This window comes from Phacochoerus africanus, chromosome 3, assembly GCF_016906955.1.
Source record: "Phacochoerus africanus isolate WHEZ1 chromosome 3, ROS_Pafr_v1, whole genome shotgun sequence".
In the NCBI taxonomy this organism is placed as follows: Eukaryota; Metazoa; Chordata; class Mammalia; order Artiodactyla; family Suidae; genus Phacochoerus; species Phacochoerus africanus.
Window position 1 is genome coordinate 68,117,806 of NC_062546.1, and position 16,976 is coordinate 68,134,781.

The 16,976-nt window shown below is 35.6% G+C and overlaps 1 protein-coding gene across 9 annotated transcripts in view; it reads right to left on the bottom strand.

Annotated features, from left to right (window-relative positions):
* The window catches only part of MBD5 (methyl-CpG binding domain protein 5), a 426,385-nt gene that overhangs the window by 68,122 nt on the left and 341,287 nt on the right, over window positions 1-16,976 (bottom strand). For 8 of the 9 annotated variants that reach the window (XM_047771975.1, XM_047771969.1, XM_047771971.1 and 5 more), the window contains one exon: window positions 8,336-8,509. The exons of the other annotated variant lie outside the window; for it this stretch is intronic. The gene's annotated coding sequence lies outside the window, so the exon portion shown is untranslated. The remainder of the gene's footprint in view (window positions 1-8,335; window positions 8,510-16,976) is intronic. 9 annotated transcript variants of the gene reach the window in all.

Genomic DNA, 16,976 nt, shown 5'->3' on the forward strand with positions numbered 1-16,976 from the left:
GTTTGATCCCTGGCCTTGCTCAGTATGTCCAGGATTGGGCATGAGCTGTGGTGTAGGTTGCAAAAATGGCTTAGATCCCACGTTGCTGTGGCTGTGGCGTAGGCCAGCGGCTATAGCTCCAATTTGACCCCTAGCCTGAGAACTTCCATATGCTGCAGGTGCAGCCATAAAAAAAGAAAAAAAAAGAAGAAAAAAAGGAAGTATTTGCTAAAATAGAACTGCATAATTCTAGGGCCCTTCTTTGCATTGGCTTCATTCAGAATTCAAATTAGATGTCACCTCCTCAAAGAGACTACACTGTAAACCTTAGGTATTCTCTCAGTTAATTCACTAATACCTCTTATTATCTGATTTTTTTCCTTATCATTTATTTGTTTGTTTATTGCCTATCCCTCACCATAGGAATGCAAACTCCTCACAGCAGGGACCCTGTTTCTCTAGGTTCCTCCAGTAGCCCCATTTCCTGGTGTAGAGTGCCTTGGCCTACACAAGGTGCTTAAAAACCCAATAAAGACGATGCAGATTCTAATTAGCCAACAGTTTTATATTTTGATTTTTACCATGGTAGGCTTGTAAAGTTTTAGCAACATGTGCATCTAAAATGAAAGAGAACTTTTTAAAAGAAGAGAAGCCGGTGAGTATGAATGTTTACAAATGATAGAAAGGAGTTTTTTTGCTCTAGATTTGTCCCTAATGATCTCACAATCTCTGAGTAATAATTTCTGTGTAGAAGAAGTATGATAGAGCTTATAAGAAAAATAATATGCTAACTTTATGAAAGTGCATCAGAGTTTTTGTTTTTTGTTTTTCTTTTTCAGTTGCACCTCTGGCATGTGGAAGTTTCTGGACCAGGGATCGAACCTATGCCACAGTTGCAACCTGTGCCACAGCTGCAGCAAAGCCAGATCCTTTTTTTTTTTTTTTTGTCTTTTTGCCATTTCTTGGGCCGCTCCTGTGGCATATGGCGGTTCCCAGGCTAGGGGTCGAATCGGAGCTGTAGGCACTGGCCTATACCACAGCCACAGCAACTCGGGGATCCGAGCTGCGTCTGCAACCTACACCACAGCTCACAGCAACGCAGGATCCCTAACCCACTGAGCAAGGCCAGGGATTGAACCTGCAACCTCATGGTTCCTAGTCGGATTCGTTAACCACTGCGCCATGATGGGAACTCCAGAAACACATTTCAACAGGATGTAAATTTACTCAACTGATTTTTTTTTCTCTATCTGCTTTACTGACATTTCTGTCAACCAAAGAATAAACTTACTATATTAATCAGTGTTAAATATATGTTTTAAAAGTTATACCCAAAACACCATGAAAACTAAATATCAGAGAATATGACATCATGAAAATAAGCGGCTAATCTTCATAAATCTTTCTGAATAGCATCAAACGTCACACATTCTTTTGAATAATATCACACACACTTTTTTTTTTTTTTGCTTTTTAGGGCTGCACTTGAGGCATATGGAAGTTCCTAGCCTAGGGGTCTAATCGGAGCTACAGCTTCCAGCCAACACCACAGCCACAGCAACTGAGGATCTGAGCCGCGTCTGCGACCTACACCAGAGCTCATGGCAACACCAGATCCCTAACCCACTGAATGAAGCCAGGTATGGAACCCGCGACCTTGTGGTTCATTTCTGGGTTCATTTCTACTGTTTCATGATGGGAACTCCATTACACATACCTAATTAATGATAAAAAGAATGAACTATTTTAAAGTTATGTTATAATATGAGTAAATTCTACTAAAATGTTTATAATGAAATCACACATTAATCTCGTACTTAGTGGCATTACTTGGATACATAGTAGGGCAGAATGAATACTGAATGAACTATTGATTTATTAAGGTAAGATGATGCAACTTTGGTAAAATTCAAATATTTAATATGCTCTATATAGCCTAAATTATCATTTACAACTTTTATTCAGTGATTATAAACTTAACTCATGAAATATTCAAAGTTAGAAAGTCTCCTTTCTGACATTTGCAAGAGTGAATGCCTCACATCCTCCACTTGATAATTCACTTAGAAGCATTTGATAAAAAAGTCTCACATAAAATCTACCTCTTTCCAGACTTAAATTCCAAAATAGTATGTACATGCAACAACAGATATGACTGGATTAAAAAAACAGCATAAGCATTAGCATTTTAGAGAGTAATGTCTGAGTGGTTACAGCATTCTTTTAGTTTTTTAACATTTTCATTTATTTATATATATATATATTTTCTACTGCACAGCATGATGACCCAGTTACACATACATGTATACATTCTTTTTTCTCACATTACGTGTTCTACCATAATTGACTAGACAGAGTTCCCAGTGCTACATAGCAGAACTGCATTGCTAATCCATCCTGAAGGCAACATTCTGCCTCTATATACCCCAAGCTCCCAGTTCCTCCCACTCCCTCCCCTTCCCCCTTGGCAACCACAAGTCTATTCTCCAGGTCCATGATTTTCTTTTCTGTGGAAAGGTTCATTTGTGCCATATATTAGATTCCAGATATAAGTTATATCATGTGGCATTTGTCCTTCTCTTTCTGACTTACTTCACTCAGAGTGAGAGTCTCTAGTTCCATCCATGTTGCTGCAAATGGCATTATTTTGTTCTTGTTTATGGCTGAGTAGTATTCCATTGTGTATATATACACCAGTCTTCCTGATCCAATCATCTATCAGTGGACATTTGGGTTGCTTTCTTGTCTTGGCTATTGTGAATAGTGCTGCAATGAACATGCAGGTGCATGTGTCTTTTTTAAGTAGTTTTGTCCAGATATATGCTCAAGAGTGGGATTGCTGGATCATATTGTAGTTCTATGTATAATTTTCTAAGGTACCTCCAATACTGTTCTCCATAGTGGTTGTACCAGCTTACATTCCCACAAACAGTGCAAGAGGGTTCCCTTTTCTCCACACCCCCTCCAGCATTTGTTATTTGTGGACTTATTAATGTTGGCCATTCTGACTGGTGTGAGGTAGTTTTGATTTGCATTTCTTTAATAATCAGTGATGGTAGTTTTGATTTGCATTTCTTTAATAATCAGTGATGCTGAGCATTGTTTCAAGTGCTTGTTGGCCATCTGTATATCTTCCTTGGAGAAATGTCTATTCAACGTATTTTTGGAAGTCCTAGCCACAGCAATCAGACAAACAAAAGAAATAAAAGGCATCCAAATAGGAAGAGAAGAGGTAAAACTGTCACTGTACACAGATGACATGATATTATATATAGAAAACCCTAAGAACTCAACCCCAAAACTACTTAACCTGATCAACAAATTCAGCAAAGTAGCAGTATATAAAATTAACATTCAGAAATCAGTCACATTTCTGTATGCTAACAATGAAATATTAGAAAAGGAATACAGAAATACAATACCTTTTTAAATTGCAACACACAAAGTCAAATACCTGGGAATTCACCTGACCAAGGAGGTAAAGGAAATATGCCGAGAATTATAAAGTCTTAATCAAGGAAATTAAAGAAGATGTAAAGAAATGGAAAGATATTCCATGCTCCTGGGTTGGAAAAATTAATATTGTAAAAATGGCTATACTACCCAAAGCAATCTACAGATTCAATGCAATCTCTATCAAATTATCCATGACATTTTTCACAGAACTAGAACAAACAATCCAAAAATTTATATGGAACCATGAAAGACCCAGACTTGCCAAAGCAATTCTGAAGAACAAAAACCAAGCAGGAGACATCTCTCCCCCAGACTTCAGGCACTGTTACAAAGCCACAGTAATCAAGACAGTGTGGTACTGGTACCAAAGCAGACATATAGACCAATGGAACAGAACAGAGAACCCAGAAATAAACCCAGACACCTATGGTCAATTAATCTTTGACAAAGGAGGCAGGAACATCAAATGGGAAAAAGACAGTCTTTTGGGCAAGTATTTCTGGGAAACCTGGACAGCTGCATGTAAATTAATGAAACTGGAACACACCCTTACACCATGCACGAAAATAAACTCGAAAAGGCTGAAAGACTTAAATATAAGATAAGACATCATCAAACTCCTGGAAGAGAACATAGGTAAAACATTCTGACATGAACTTTACAAATGTTTTCTCAGGTCAATCTTCCAAAGCCACAGAAATAAGAGCAAAAATAAACCAATGGGACCTAATCAAACTGACAAGCTTTTGCATAGCAAAGGAAACCAAAAAGAAAACAAAAAGACAACTTACAGAATGGGAGGAAATAGTTTCAAATGATGCAGCTGACAAGCACCTAATCTCTAAAACATACAAACAACTTATACAACCCAACTGAAAGATGGTTACAGTATTAATATCATTTGATTGGGTAATAAATGGATTCACTCATCATCTTTCTATCATTATTAGTTATATTATGCTTGTTAGGCTAACCCTAAATGACATTTTCCCTTTTCAATTATCTTTCACCCTCATATCAATTACTTAAATATCTCCTTCATAGCATTTAGCCGGCCCTCCCATCCAACCTTCCCATCTGTTTCACCTTTCACCTATTTATTCAAGCTATGTATTTTTACTTATCAGCACACTTATCTTAACAGTTATACCTGCTTTCATTAAAAAAAATACCTTCCTATATATTAGCCTCATTTTAACTCTGGTTATCATTGTAATTTGGTTCTTATCTTCACTGTGAAGTTACCTCTTCCAAAACATCCCTCTCAGATACAGTATTTTTGTAAGAGACCTAATGCCTCCACTACACTCTACTTACTCACACCAAAGTACCCTCAATATGTTTATATTTGTTTTATACATTGTATCAGGATACTATAAGCACATCTTCCCTGTCCTGATCCCTAAATCTCTCTAGTTTCAAATGTCTTTGCCCTTTCAATGCAGAAGAGTGTACATGTTCCAAAGCTGCGCATGAAGAACATGTTCGCACTGGAAGGTTGCAGTTTTTTTTTTTTTTTTCCCAGACTCTGACGGTAGAGGGATGGGCTCCTGATAATGAGGCTAGTTCTCAGGGTGAAGGTAACCAGCATCCTGACCTATGCCTATCCATGGTCAGTAGCATTATTTACATGGGCCATTTCATGTAACAGCATTCAGCAACGTACACATTCTAGTCACATAGAAGCCTTTGGAGGACTAGATGCTGAATGCAGTACACTGCAATTGGCCACAAATATATTGTAGTTCCTTCCATCAAGAGGTAGAATTTATTATTATACACTCTGAGTCTGGGCTGGCCTTGTGATTTCCTTTGACCAGAAGAATGGGATGAATATGTTACTGCTCAAGGGCTGAGCCTAAACTTCAAGAGCCTTGTATCTTCCACTCTTGCTTCTTGGATGAGCTGACCTATGTGAGCCCAGCCTAGATTTCCAACCCATAGAATCATGAGTATTATCTCAAATAGCCAAAACTATCCTGGAAATGATCCAAAAGTCTAAAATTGAGTTTTCTTTAAATTAGTTACAGTATTGAGAAGCGATATAGCTCTACCTTTTAATGGCTTGTGACCTTGAGCAAAAATTTAAAAAAAATTAAAATTAAAATTTTAAAAAATTAAAAATTAAAATTAAAATTTTAAAAAATTAAAAATTTTTTTTTTATAAAATGAAGATTACAGCCTAATAGAATTATTTTGTTCTGGAGATATAATAAGCTATAAGTCTTAAACAAGTGCCTAGCATATAATAAATGTTTAAGTTATTATTTTTTATACATTGCTATTAAAATCAAGTTATGGAAAACCAAATAGTACTGGGAAAGGTCCATGACATTGTCGGGTGAAAAAAGACATGGCAAAGTTGCATGCAGTGCAATCTTTATTTATAAAAATGCTAATATATATATGTATAGGAATAGAACAGCACTATCTTCCCAGTATTTGTCTCTAGGTAGCAGAAACATGGGCGTTTTTTATTTTCTTCATTGCTTTTTTGTATTTCAAAACTCTTTATTGAAAATGTGTTAGCTTTGTAATTAGGAAAAATATTATTTCTAAAAATTAAATGTCATAGCCATAGAACAGCTAATTAATATTTCCCCAATCCTTAAAAGCATTAGGGAAGCTTTTTATTGGGAACAGTCACAAGCTTTGTGCCTAGTAATATGCTATTATTCCTCTTTCTGTTTTTTTTTTTTTTTTTGGTCATGTCTGCAGCATGTGGAAGTTCCTGAGTCAAGGATGGTGAACCTGCACCTCAGTACTGACAACACCAAATCCTCAAGCTGCTAGGCTGCTGGGGAACTACATTTTTCTGTGTTAGCTAAGTAGAGCAAAAGATAGGAATAATTAGAAAGACTACCACATTAACCTGAATGACCTAGGTAATAAAAAGAAAATTAATCCCTTTGATTTTTTTTTTTTTTGTCTTTTTAGGGATGCATCCATGGCATATGGAAGTTCCCAGACTAGGGGTTGAATTGGAGCTGCAGCAACCACCCTACGCCACAGCGGCAGCAATGTGGGATCCAAGCAGTGTCTGTGACCTACACCACAGCTCATGGCAATGCTGGATTCTTAACCCACTGAGTGAGGCCAAGGATCGAACATGTGTCCTCATGGATCCTACTCAGGGTACTTTACCACTGAGACTGGTTCTAAAATGCCTCAGGCTGCCACTCTTACTTTTCTGCTTGGAGTTCCATTGCCTATCACCACACTCAGGTTCTTCACTAAACCAATTTCTGTTGATCTCAGTTTAAACATCACTTCTTCAGAGATGGAACCACTTTCCTAGTTTCTCCAGTCACTATTTGACTTTCCAACTCTAAATTAGGTTCCGCTTATAATTCCCCTTTATTATACTCAGGAATCCACATACATTACTACACATAACTGAGCTTTTTCTTAGCCCTTGCCATTCTACACGACTACAAAGAAAAAGCAATTGAAACAGCAACTTCAAGTTAAGGCTTCCCTTTGTGCCTTTAAAAATACAGAAGGAAAGTGAGGATCTGTATGCATATGTAGAAAATGCTTACTCTGCATTTTACTTTCTTAAAAGCCAAAAAGTGAATAATCATCAGTTCCCAAATACATATTCTTTTAAAAAAATTTACTGTTTAAAAGTATAATAATAGGTCACAACAGAACATCTATGAACTAACTGATAAACCCATGGTAACTCTGAGGGCAAATTTATTTATGATTTATTTCGGTATATTAGGCATCAACATAGTTGGCTATTTTTGCTTTTCTATAGTGTAGTAAAATTTCTTGTAACGAATATTTACATTTACATAATCTTTTTAAGAGTGCATGAAGCAACTAAGGGGTTATTTTCACTTTTTAATCTGTGCATTACTAGTATTTTGGGTATTCAAGGTATAGCTCAATAGGTCAAATCATTGCTAAAAAATGATGTACATCATTTTTTTAAACTAAAACTGTACTAAGAATGAAACAATTGTGACTTTTGTCCATTTAGGGGTTGTACTAGTGTTTATGTACTCTTTTAACTTAAAAATGTTTATTTAGCATTCTTCAATTCACCTGGCAATGGATGCCAAGTTCCTACTTGGAGTAATTAGCTGCTTATAGAAGTAATGGTGCCTCCTCAGTAACAGTGACAATCAAGTTACTCAAAGTGAAAACAGAAGATTCCTCAGCCATTGAAGAAACAGATACATTGTCTATAAATATGTACAGATATCTAGGAACACTCAATCCTAATCAATGTTTTCAATAAACATAATTAAATGTAAAAAAAACCATAGTCTAATTAATTATCTGATACGGTCTCTCAAGATGCAAGAGAAGGAAGATAATCTCTGAGGATTCTAGAAGGGGGAGTCCAAAGCATACGGTCTCTAAGTACCATGAAATAAACAATCTTTTACTGTGCTTATTTAGCTCACACATCAGGAATGAAATGAGTAAAGTAATACCAGTAGTTGTTTAGTGGTGTCATATGAAAGTGTCTCAAGGAGACTCCACTTAGCATTTGACTATTTACCAGAATACTGAGGGTGGCAGAGATATAGCAATCCCTCCAAAAAAAACCCTCCAAAACCCCCACCAAAATCTATGAACAACAACAACAACAACTTATGCATAAAATATTCAGGTTGGAGAGGGAGGGTTTCATTATCACAAAGCCAGGGATAGAATATTTTAGAGAACATGCTGAAGAAAAGCAAAACCTGTAGAAAATAAAGACTCCAGTTTAATAAATACATAAGCAAAATATAAAACCAAATTATAAACAGGAGGGCTCTGTGCCAAATCCCACCAGCAGAAGAATTTGGCTTGTACACAGCTGAGAATAATAATCCAAGTGAATTAATGGACAACATTTAAAACAAAGATTTTACAGGAGAATTTTCATTTCCTGCTTTACCTGAGAAACTGGACAATGTGGTAACACTAGGTCAACATTCCTGCCTTGCAACAATTATCTGGAACGGAGCAGTGGCTGCTCCCTCACAAAGGACTTGGTTCTCCAGTTCACTGCAGTGGCTTCCTGCTTCATTCCCACCAGCCTGGCCTCTGTAGGCACTTGCGTTTCCAACCTCTGGAATAGAAAAGACCTTGAGATAAGGCTTGAAGGACTGACTGTAGCCCTTAACAAGAGGCACTTATTTATTTATTTTTTAAATGACCACTTAACCTACACTCTAGTTTCTTCACAAGGGTACAGAACAAACTCTCGGTGGATCTTCATGCATTATTAGTACACAAAGGGATGCCAAAAAACCAACTAAAACCACAAGCACGCACAGTTAACTTTCTCTTTTTTGGCCACCCCACAGCATATGGAGTTCCAGGGCCAGGGATCATAACTGAGCCACAGCTGGACCTATGCTACAAGTGCAGCAATGCTAGATCCTTTAACCCACTGTGCTAGGCCAGGGATAGAATCTGAGTCCTGGCGCTGGAGGACCCCACCAAATCCCGTTGCACCACAGTGGAAACTCAAACTTTCTTAATGAAATTGATTTGACCCTGGGACCGCTGATTTTTGAGTTAGAGGAAGCAGAAAGTACAGAGAATTCTCATCCAACATCAATCCTCTATCTTTCCTTCTTTCTTAGCGCCAATGTCAGCTATACCACATACCATCATTTCAGGAACTTATCTTGGGATCAAAGAACTATGAAACCAAACTGTACATTATCATTACTGTGTTACAAAGTGACATTTCTACCCATGACTTTTAAAACTGCTTTCTGCAAATAAGAAAAAAATTTGTAAGGACTTTCAAAAGTATACTTGAGGCCTTATTTCCCCTTGCTTAATTTTCTCCTAGCCATCAGGGAGGCAATGAAAAGGTTCTTCCTCAAGCCTGAGTAAAATAATTCTAGGTGCAGTCTAACTCATTTTGTTCTGTTTCCACATTCACTGAACAACCTTCTGATTATTTGGTGGATTTTACAGGGGCTTTATACCACTAAGTTAGTGACTTGGATATCAGATACAAGTATTTCAATGAATGAAATTTTCATTTCAAATCAATGAAAACAAACAAACAGGTCACCTGGTTTATAAATTAATTTCTTGCAAATGTCAGACCCTAGGGGCCTTGAAAGGAGTGGCAAAATCAAATTTTTAAATTGGAAGAGTAAGGATCAGCTCTTGGACCATGGTTACTCCATAGGGTGTTCCTCCGCCTTTGAAGTCTTGATATCTGGCCTACTTATTCTTTTTGATTTTGGATGGAAGCAGGACAGGAAAATGTGTAGGACAAGGTGCAGCAGCATGTTTGAGCATTGCTATTCCTCAGAAAGCAGGCAAGAGAGACCAATAAGCAACTAAGGGATGTAGGACCAAAGTTAGATAACTATGTTTCTATAATCCTGATATACTAAAGGTAGTCCAGGCTTTATATTTTAATGTTTTAAGTATTTACTGGGAATCAACTACATGTGAAGAACTGTGATAGACAGTACAGACCCAGACATAAAAAGAACATAGTCCCCCACCCCTCATCTCAAGGAGCTTACTGTCTGAAAGTTGGAGGGTAGAGAGTTGGGCAGTCAGGTAAACAGGTCATTACAACACTGAGTGATGCCTGCTGTGGAAGGGCTAAATGAACACACACACAAAAGAGCTAGTCTAGTTTTCCAGGGAATCAGCAAAGGCGGGGTGGGGGGCAGGATACACTTAAGGATGCATAGAGGTTACATAGACAAAGAAAGGTTAGTAGGAAGCCAAAAACGTCACCTAATCCATGAAAAAGATCTTAGTTCCTAAAGATTAATACTGAAAATTTTATATTGTCTGATAACAATTCCATATGCTGTACTCATTTTTAGTTGGTAAGCAAGCATCAAGGTCTCATTCTGTTAGACCTTTTAACCTTGAGATGTGTTAAGTGATGAAGCATTAATGAATATTTTCCACAGGAAGATCTGGATGCCTGCGGATGCTTTAAATAGAAAATGATGACCTCACATTTAGATAAGCAAATATTGTTTAGTAGAAAAAATACTATGAAAGAATGATGATTCACTTCAGTAAGAAAGGGATATTAGATGTAACTGCTTTGGGAGCAGAAACTAAAAGCAGCAAAATATGGATGAGGGAGATAGCCTATAGATAAAGGAGCTTAAAACTGGAAATATATCCTTCAATAAAAGAAGTCCATAAGTGATGGAAATAAGATAACTATTGTGCTAAAGTTATTTTAGTCAAATGTATAAATAATATTGGCTAACAAATTGCCATCTTCTGGGGTTTTCTATACACACATGGTAGCTCACTTAATCCTTGTCATAATCCTTTACGTAAATACTACCATTTTTTTCTAGAGCTGAGGAAACCAAGGCAAGAAAAATTAAATAATTTTACCTTTAAATAACTTTACTTTCTCTTTTCCTCTCTGATAATTTCTCCCTTTCCTACTTTATTTTTTCTCTTTAGTATTTAACACTAACATACTGTATATATTTTACTGTTTACCCTGCTATTATTGTCTGTCTCTTCTGATAAGAACAGAAACTCCCTGAGAATATGGATATAGTAGTCATCATAACAGACAGAAATCCTTGCTAATTTTTGATTTACATTCAATATCTCCCTGAAAGTTGGCTCTGTATAACAACTTTTTTATTTCTAATAGCAACCTACACATGCTAGAGCCAAAAATATTTGTTGAGTGAATGATGAGCATATTAATCCATAAGGGTATACAGCGCTCTTGCTACTGTAGCACTGCACATGTCGCCACAGATAGGGGAGTTCAAAATAGCATTAATGTCCTCAAAGTACTGAGGAATGGAAATAGGTGGAAGCATCAAGAATAAGAAATCCTCACATCCCAATTACTTCCACAGTTTCATCATCTAATGATGCTGAAAAATGCTTTTTCACCACTTCTTCTAGGATATCCTAGTTTCCTGCTGCATTAAACTTTCTTGGAAATGCCAGAACCATTCATAACTCTACACCTATGTATGTGTCTTTCCCTGGGCACAGAAAGATTTCCTCCCACTTTCTTAAAGCAACCTTCTGTTCTTTGACTAAATTCTAGGGTCAACTCCTCCATGAAGCCTCTTTCCCTCTCCTGGTTAGAGTTACTGTCTCATTCTCCAGTGTTGCTTACATATATGTAACAGCACTTAGCACATTCTGTTTTATGTACTTTACATGATCAAGTATATGGTATGAAAACAGTGTACTTTGAATTGAATTTTTTTTCCCTCACCTATAGAACATTTTTTACTCCCCTAAAATATAGAAAAGTCCTTAATGATATGATAAAAATCACTCAGTGATATACAACGTGGTTAACTGTAGGTATGTATACAACCAAAATCCAATGAAGGCAAAATAGAATCTACTTTTCTTATTTTATTTTTAGTTCAATTTCTTGATTTGGGGACTATCTCCAGAGTATCTGGCACACATAAAATTACTTGTTGGATAAAAAAATGAGTGTCTGTAGACAAACCATGGCATTAAATGTGAAATGGCACGGCATAAACTAAATGTAATAGAAAGAACAATGAATTAACAGTAAATTTGGTATCTGCAATTTTCTAGCTGTATAAGTTTAAGTAAGACATGTAACCTGAAGTTTAATTTTTCAAGTTGCTAAGATTAACAAATTGAACTAAGGATTGAACCAGATTAGTATTTTTCAAATTATTTTAGTGGTAGATCTCTTTTGTCTAATAAAATATAAATTAAACCTATAATATATAAAACAGAGAAAGATATTTGCTGGTGATAATTCATTTTATAAGAGCAAATTATAATATTACTTATTAAAATCCATCAATAAGATTAATCAACTATTTTGATTAATAAGAGGTATAAAATCAAGGGATATGGCTGACAGCTGCAATTTTAAATCATCTTCAACAAATTTATTTCTGAACTTTGTTTTGGATTTATAATATTGAGACAATTCTGATTACCAGAGAAAAGCTACTGCGAATGCCAAGGTTTTTTTTTTTTTTTTTAGTTCTGAAAATTATTTATTTGTTTTTTTTGGGGTTTTCTCTTCTTTTTTTTTTTTCTTTTTATTTTCCCACTGTACAGCAAGGGGATCAAGTTATCCTTACATGTATACATTACAATTATATTTTTTCCCCCACCCTTTGTTCTGTTGCAACATGAGTATCTAGACAAAGTTCTCAATGCTATTCAGCAGGATCTCCTTGTAGATCTATTCTAAGTTGTGTCTGATAAGCCCAAGCTCCCGATCCCTCCCACTCCCTCCCCCTCCCATCAGGCAGCCACAAGTCTCTTCTCCAAGTCCATGATTTTCTTTTCTGAGGAGATGTTCATTTGTGCTGGATATTAGATACCAGTTATAAGTGATATCATATGGTATTTGTCTTTGTCTTTCTGGCTCATTTCACTCAGTATGAGATTCTCTAGTTCCATCCATGTTGCTGCAAATGGCATTATGTCATTCTTTTTTATGGCTGAGTAGTATTCCATTGTGTATATATACCACGTCCTCCGAATCCAATCCTCTGTCGATGGACATCTGGGTTGTTTCCATGTCTTGGCTATTGTGAAGAGTGCTGCAATGAACATGCGGGTGCATGTGTCTCTTTTAAGTAGAGTTTTGTCCGGATAGACGCCCAAGAGTGGGATTGCGGGGTCATATGGAAGTTCTATATATAGATTTCTAAGGTATCTCCAAACTGTTCTCCATAGTGGCTGTACCAGTTTACATTCCCACCAGCAGTGCAGGAGGGTTCCCTTTTCTCCACAGCCCCTCCAGCATTTGTTATTTGTGGACTTATTAATGATGGCCATTCTGACTGGTGTGAGGTGGTATCTCATGGTAGTTTTGATTTGCATTTCTCTTATAATCAGCGATGTTGAGCATTTTTTCATGCCAAGTTTGTTTTAAACGGCAAATTTGACTGACAATTTAAGATCTTTGTAATCAAAATGGTCTGGAAGCTTGAAGGAAAGTAACATTACTCATGTTTCTGGTCATGAATACAAAGTATGGGCAAGAACTACCCAAAACTTAAATTAAGCAAGAAGACTTTCTTTAATACAATATTATCACATTAATTTGCCATTGTAAAACTGTTAAGGAGTATAAGGACACATGGCAGGAGAGTTCCCCAGTGTTCTGTTTGTATTTATTTAATGGAGCATACATATGCTACAGCTCATCTCTTGCTTGCATAATTTTACTCGGTATATAACAATGAGCTCTAGGGGTTGTTTTTTTTAAAGCCTAGCTAAAAACAGAAAAATAGAAATGCATACTTTTATGAAGTTCAAATATCTACATCAAAATTGGTAGCAAGGTTTTAATTAGCAGTTCACAAAAATATAAACTAGCAGCACAGTTTATTTTTGTTTCATGATGTGTTTATATGTAACAATTTGCTATAACACATTTCAGTGGGCATGTTATTTTCATGACAGTGTTAAAATACTTAATGTAATTTTAAAATTTAAAGTTGTATGTATATTAATGATTGGGTCACTACTCTGTACAGTAGAAATTGACAGAATGTTGTACATCAACTATAATAAAAAAATTTGTGTCCAACATTTGGGAAACTCCAAAGAACCTCCCCTCAGCTGGGTATTCTGGTCCTTTGAATTCTGTCATTTCTACATAAGCTAGAGAATCAAGAATGATTTTATATAGATGACTTCAATATTTTCAACTCAGTATTATACATGTTTACTGGGACAGGGAAAAGCCTGATCGGACTCAAGTGGAGCACTAGGAGTGCTAGCAAGTATCATAAATACAGCTTTAAAAAACATGTCACTCTTCCTACTATAGGATGAATCTCTATGCACATAAGCTAAAAACAGCTTTGGTATCAGAGATCCATGACATTTCTAACACAAGTGTTGCTGGTCTACAAGTATCTTAATTTATAAATGCAATTTCATTCCCAAATAGTTATTTTCTGATAACAACATTTGTCAAATGAAATATAACTTTTCAGTGATTTTGCCTTTATTTACTTGGAGAACATATTCTGATTTGAACTATAGAGGAAACTCTTTTAACTGACCTCCACATAAACAAATCACTAAATTAATCAAAACAGTATTTCCATTTGAAAGCAGACAAATGCTTACTCCTTACCCGCTGAATTACATGCTTTCTAATATCAGTTGCATTATTTCCAAAGCTGTCTGAGTCAGAAACACTTGGTGGTGTCATTTAGGAACTTAACTAAATATTTTGTAAAGGAATGAAATATAAATATAAAAAGAATGACTGTTTATATGCAAGTTAAGTTTAAAGCATAGCTTTTAATACCAGCCTCTTAAAAAATGAGGTTGATCAAGATGAGAAAGAAGAGAATCTTGAGGGGAAAACCTTACAAATCATGGTTAAGAGTACGAATTCTGGATCTAGATTACTAAATTAAAATCTTTGCTCTACTACTTGTTGTGTGACTTAGGATAAGCTATATCTCTGTTCCTCAGTTTTCTCACTGGAAAAATGATAATAACACTACCACACAGGGTTGAGCACATTGAATAAGTGAAGATTTGTAAAGTACTTAGTGCCTAGCCCATAGTAAGCATGACGTAAATATCTGGTAAATAAATAAAGATAGCTGGTCATAAAGGAACTCTCAATGACTCCAAACAACTGAAATCACACTGAATGTATCATATGATCAAGTTTCCATGTAGAATGTCATAAGAAAATGATATCCCCAAACATCCCAGTGTTTATAAATTTTAAAAAGTAACTCATATATAGGCAGTGGTGAAAGCCAATTTGAGCTCAATAATCATGAATTTATGGCATAACTCAGAATGTGATCTTAGTTACCGGAATATGACTTATCAGATAAGACAGGAGTATGGACAGAGTTGGACCTCAGCGTTATAGAGGATAGGCATAGAAAAAATAAACACAAGACAGATACATGATGTTTGCAACTGATTATCAATCTATTACAAAAAATATACATGAACACTCACATAGAGTCGGGCAAGAAAGAATGATAAAGCAAAATGGCAAAATGCTAATTGCTGAATTTGTGCCAATAGAGTTCTGTGCACTACTGCAACTTCCTGGTAAGTTTGAATTTATTTCAAAACAAAAAATTGTTAAAATGTAAGAAAAACAGAAACAAAAATAAAATAGGAGCATAATGTTGATGGGGAGTGGGTAAAAGACAGAGGCCATGAATTCTGAGACATGGCAATTGGGTTACTGAAATATGGAACACAGAATCTAAGCTGGAATAAAGATTTACATGAAGTTAAAAAACACACAGTACAGGTATCAGGGGAGGAGGAAAGAAATTGTGAATATATAAGACACAGGGGAAATAATCTGACCTGAAGGAGTTAAAATGTTGGGTAGACAAAACATAGACTCTTGGAAATTATAAGGCAATAGTGATCAAATGCTCAAATAAATAAAGGAAAAAGAAGAATTCTGCATTAGGTCAGAAAAAGTCAATATAATATAAAGAAGTATTCTAATTTTGAATCTCTTCCTTACCTTGCCTAACTCCTAACTGAAGCTTAAAGAAGTGTTTAGAGAAAGAGGAAGGAAGGAAGGAAGGCAGGCAGGAAGGGAGGGAGAGAGGGAGGAAGGAAGGAAATAAATCTCCAATCCATCTTGTGTGAATGGAGAAGGACTACATTTGGGAGAGGGATAGGTAGAGAAGGATAAAACTTTCTAAATAAGTTGTCGATAGAAATGTGTCCATTTGTAGGTGTTTATGTGGAATTATCTTAGTCTTGAATATTTAGTAAGACAAATAACTATTAAATGAGGTATGATTAATAGACATAAATAAATAAAACTGACAGTACAAGAAGTCAAAATGATCATTTTCCTAGAGAATCCAAACTATGAAATTATTAGAACCAAGGACAAAGGTATTTAGAAGGTAGCTAGATACAAAACCAACATACAAAAATAAGAAGGACATAATTGTTCTATGAAATAATAAAATATATTAAAAGGTTGTAGTATTCAGGCAAGAATAAGCAAGAAGTATAATAGAGGAGATTGGCTATAAATAAATCCATAGGTATTAGAAGTATAATAGAAGAGATTGGCTTAGGTATATGAATTTAGTTTATCATAGAGGTGGCATCTTAAATCAGTAGGATAAGGATGGCCAATTCAATATATGCTGTTGGGATAACTGTATACTCACTTGGGGGAAAAATGAGTTACTTCCATAGCTCATATAATTCACTAAAATGCATTCCAGATGATGCAAGACTTAAGTCAGAAATAAAAACTAAATCAAACTAAAATATAAATGCATTAAGACAATATAAAAGGACATGTTTATTTGTACCATATTTATGAAAACCTTCTAAAGGAGATACAAATGCCATAATGAAAAAGACTGTTAAATTTGAGAGCATCAAAACTTAAAACTTCTGTTCAGCAGAAAAATCACTGAAAAACTTAAAAGACAACTGATAGCCTGGAGAAAACATGCAACATAAATAACAGTCTAAGCATTAGTATCTGGAATGTATAAAGAACTTCCAAGAAATCAATAAAAAAGAGAAAAAGCCCAATAGAAAAATGGGCAGTAAATATGGATAGG